This window comes from Schistocerca americana, chromosome 2 (assembly GCF_021461395.2).
Source record: "Schistocerca americana isolate TAMUIC-IGC-003095 chromosome 2, iqSchAmer2.1, whole genome shotgun sequence".
Lineage (NCBI taxonomy): Eukaryota > Metazoa > Arthropoda > Insecta > Orthoptera > Acrididae > Schistocerca > Schistocerca americana.
In genome coordinates, this window is record NC_060120.1 from 485264982 (window position 1) to 485270055 (window position 5074).

The 5074-nt window shown below is 44.6% G+C and overlaps 1 pseudogene; it reads right to left on the minus strand.

Annotated features, from left to right (window-relative positions):
• Nucleotides 1–717: 717 nt before the first annotated feature.
• Nucleotides 718–836, minus strand: LOC124596868 (annotated as a pseudogene).
• Nucleotides 837–5074: the final 4238 nt, after the last annotated feature.

The following is a 5074-nucleotide window of genomic DNA, read 5'->3' on the forward strand; positions in this document are numbered from 1 at the left end:
AAACAACAAACATCCAAATAAATACATAAAGTCCAAGAACAGAAAATACAAATACGAGTTAAAGAACTGAAATATTTGAGGAATTACATTAGTTTGAATGCAACAGAACTCAAGATAATAGAAGCCAGGAAAAACAAATTTGAACAGGGCTTCCAATTGGCAAAAGACACATGTAACAAGAAATCCCTTTCATGGAGGTTAGAAATTAGGGGTTACAGAAGAGTCATCAAGCTGAACATGAATCACATAGGCCAGATAGAATAATTAAAACTAAAAGAAAGAAAAATTTTAAGAAAAATCATAGGAACAAAATTTTAAGATAATAAAATAGTATACATAAAGAACGAAACTACAAAAAAATTGAAAAACCTTCAGATACTACACGGAAAATGAGACTAAATTCTTACAGACGTCTTCTCCGAATGAACTCACATACACTAACTAAACGAATTTCTTATTTCTTCCACGACGGCATAATGACACCCAATTGGTTTAAAGAAACTCAGAAAGACCTAAGCACTCCGTCTTCAGGCCACAAGTGGCCCATCGGGACTATCCGACCGCCGTGTCACCCTCATTGAGGATGCGGATAGGAGGGGCGTGTCGTCAGCACACCGCTCTCCCGGTCGTCATGATGGTTTTCTTTGACCGGAGCCGCTACTATTCGGTCGAGTAGCTCCTCAGTTGGCATCGCAAAGCTGAGTGCAACCCGAAAAATGGCAACAGCGCATGGTGCCCCGGATGGTTACCCATCCAAGTGCCGGCCACGCCCGACAGCGCTTAACTCCGGTGATCTGACGGGAACCGGTGGATCCACTGCGGGCAAGGCCGTTGCCCAGAAAGACCTAAGAGAATTAAAAATTACAGAGAAGTCATTACTCCATTGAACGTCTCAGATAATAACTAAAGACGAAAAAAAAGGCTCCAAGACAGATTTGAAATAAAGTCGAAGCCCATCATCTCGGAAGAGGAGACAAGAAGAAATTCAGAGAGAATGAAGAATATTGGACTCAAAGGAAGGAGCAACACAAAAAGAAATGACTGACTCATCGTACTCCGAAAGAAGAAGATAGACGGTTTATTAGATAGCATCAGCAGCAGACGATGCTGATGGGTGCGGGAAACGATCGATTAAAGTAGATGCAGTTTTCGTTCCGTTAATCCATAGTGTGGAGATCTTGCATTTTGTAGAACATGTCAGAATAACAAGAATACACAATAAATATTTTCAACGAAAAACAAATATGCTAATGTACCTTCCTCAGATCTCACATGAAATTGTCCTCGAACAAGTAAATGTCGTTTGACTAGGGCCTCCCATCGGGTAGACCGTTTGCCGGGCGCAAATCTTTCCATTTGACGCCACTTCGGTGACTTGCGCGTCGATGGGGATGAAATGGTGATGATTAGGACAACGCAACACCCAATCCCTGAGCGGAGAAAATCTCCGACCCAGCCGGGAACTCGAACAAGTACAAAAAATGGCTTGACCACGTTTTTAGTTAATAGGTAATAAACGACTTGTCACAGAACACGCAAATGTTCAATACAATGATGTGCGTGTGATAATTCTTAGGCTATTGTAGGCACACATAATCAAACAGAAAAATCATTTTACAACATTTATTTACAATGATCGCTGAATTTGTACAGAAGTCAGATTGCACTAATACATTTTTTTATACTGTCAGTAACATACACACATCAGTTGGTTGTTATTGATCAAAAAGTTTCCGTTCGAAGGCCTTTAGTCACAAAACGTATGCCAATCAAGCAAAATCAGTGTGAGCATTTAGGCAATCATCCCACCCAAGCGCCAGACTGTAGATACCCATTTGGTAAAACACGGTGTCATGCTGCATGAAGAAGTCTGTAACCGCCTGCTGCACATCCTCGTCCGACTGGAACCGTCGATACTTCAAGGATTTCTTTAAGGGACCAAAGGCGCAATAATAGCGTGGGGAGAGATCACGACTATACGCTGGGTGATCGACTGTCTCTCACTTGAGTTACGACATTTCCGATATGAGGACGTGTGTTGTCATGAAGCAGCAGTACACCTTGTCCCAGTTTTCCCAACGTTTCGTCTTAATTGCACGCCGTAATATTTCCAGCGTTGTACAGTACCGTTCCCCAGTGATGGGGACACAGTTCCTTGAAATCAATAAGCACCGGGCCCCGGTAATCAAAGAACAAGGCGAACATCACCTTTCCAATTACCAGCACGAAACCTGCCGTACCTCTCTCTAACGGTGGCTTTCGACATACATCCTGCTCCATACACATTCTCTGATGGATGTCTACCGCTGTTTGTCCATCGGCAGCCAAGAAAAGAATAACAGCACGTTGGTCCTGTTTAGACGCATTTGATAACAACGTCGCCGTAGTTCACGTTTCCGCATTTACCTCACACACGTAGGTGCTTATACAGGGTGTTACAAAAAGGTACGGCCAAACTTTCAGGAAACATTCCTCACACACAAAGAAAGAAAATATGTTATGTGGACATGTGTCCGGAAACGCTTAATTTCCATGTTAGAGCTCCTTTTAGTTTCGTCCGTATGTACTGTACTTCCTCGATTCACCGCCAGTTGGCCCAATTGAAGGAAGGTAATGTTGACTTCGGGGCTTGTGTTGACATGCGACTCATTCCTCTACAGTACTAGCATCAAGCACGTCAGTACGTAGCATCAACAGGTTAGTGTTCATCACGAACGTGGTTTTGCAGTCAGTGCAATGTTTACAAATGCGGAGTTGGCAGATGCCCATTTGATGTATGGATTAGCACGGGGCAATAGCCGTGGCGCGGTACGTTATTATCGAGACAGATTTCCAGAACGAAGGTGTCCCGACAGGAAGACGTTCGAAGCAATTGATCGGCGTCTTAGAGAGCACGGAACATTCCAGCCTATGACTCGCGACTGGGGAACACCTAGAACGACGAGGACACCTGCAATGGACGAGGCAATTTTTCGTACAGTTGACGATAACTCTAATGTCAGCGTCAGAGAAGTTGCTGCTGTACAAGGTAACGTTGACCACGTCACTGTATGAAGAGTGCTACGGGAGAACCAGTTGTTTCCGTACCATGTACAGCGTGTGCAGGCACTATCAGCAGCTGATTGGCCTCCACGGATACACTTCTACGAATGGTTCATCCAACAATGTGTCAATCCTCATTTCAGTGCAAATGTTCTCTTTACGGATGAGGCTTCATTCCAACGTGATCAAATTGTAAATTTTTCACAATCAACATGTGTGGGCTGGCGAGAATCCGCACGCAATTGTGCAACAGTCATGTCATCAACACAGATTTTCTGTGAACGTTTGAGCAGGCATTGTTGGTGATGTCTTGATTGGGCCCCATGTTCTTCCACTTACGCTCAATGGAGCACGTTATCATGATTTCATACGGGATACTCTACCTGTGCTGCTAGAACATTTGCCTTTACAAGTACGACACAACATGTGGGTCATGCACGATGGAGCTCCTGCACATTTCAGTCGAAGTGTTCGTACGCTTCTCAACAACGGATTCGGTGACCGATGGATTGGTAGAGGCGGACCAATTCCATGGCCTCCACGCTCTCCTGACCTCAACCCTCTTGACTTTCATTTATGGGGGCATTTGAAAGCTCTTGTCTATTCAACCCCGGTACCAAATGTAGAGACTCTTCGTGCGCGTATTGTGGACGGCTGTGATACAATACGCCATTCTCCAGGGCTGCATCAGCGCATCAGGGATTCCATGCGACGGAGGGTGGATGCATGTATCCTCGCTAACGGAGGACATTTTGAACATTTCCTGTAACAAAGTGTTTGAAGTCACTCTGGTACGTTCCATGATCAATGTTATTTGAAGAGAAGTAATAAAATGAGCTCTAACATGGAAAGTAAGCGTTTCCGGACACATGTCCACATAACATATTTTCTTTCTTTGTGTGTGAGGAATGTTTCCTGAAAGTTTGGCCGTACCTTTTTGTAACACCCTGTATATGTCTCTCTCTCTCTCTCTCTCTCTCGCTATCTCCAGTCTCTCTCACTGGTAGTTTCTCCTTTCTATTTCTCCCACTGTCACTGCCTTCACCCCTTTCTATCGCTCTTCCTTACCACTGTCTCCTTCTCTGCCACTTCCACTGTGTGTCCCACTGCCACTGTCTTTGCCCCATTCTTTTTCTCTCCCATTACCACTGTATTTTTGTTTCTCGCTTATAGCCTGCTGTGTCTCTCTTTAGCCACCATTGTCTCATCTACACACATGTCCTCCAGGATGATTTGCTCGATATTTCGACCCCTAGACCAGGAAACTTAAACACGTTAGTATAGGGGATGGGCGCAAGTGGACAAATTTTTTTCGCGTTCAAGTTTGCCGGTCTAGGGGTCCAGACCCTGCAAGCCAATATATGGTCTCCACTCGTCTCTCTATTTTATTTACACTGTCTCCTCTCTCTTTTGCTCCCACTGCAACTACTATATCTCCATCCCTCTCTCTTTCTCTTTTACTGGCACTGTCTCTCACTGAGTATTACTACCTCCTCCCTGTTTCGCTCCCACTACTACTGTCTTCATCTACCCGCATCTCTCTTTCTCTTTCACTACCACTTGCTCTCTCACGCAATCACTGTCTCTTCTCTCTTTCTTTCCCACTGACACTGTCTCCACTCTCTTCCACCGTCACCGTCTCTCTCGTATTTTCTTCGAACACAAAAAGCACGAATATGTTTGCATGCCAAAATTTTTGGTGAAGAAAGCGGTAGGAAGATTGAGACAGCAGTTTCCCCTCTTTTCTGTTAAATTGTTTAAATAGGCGCATATTCGCCTTTTTTGTGCTCCGACAGGAGCATTTTTTAGCTGGTTCCCTTCTTCCCTGTTACAAGAGAGGGTGCTGCATGTATAAAACGAATTCTGTAGGTCAAGGAAGTTTTGACAGTTTGGTTGGTTGGTTGGTTGTTTTGGGGAAGGAGACCAGACATCGAGGTCATCGGTCTCATCGGATTAGGGAAGGATGGGGAAGGAAGTCGGCCGTGCCCTTTGAAAGAAACCATCCCGGCATTTGCCTGAAGCGATTTAGGGA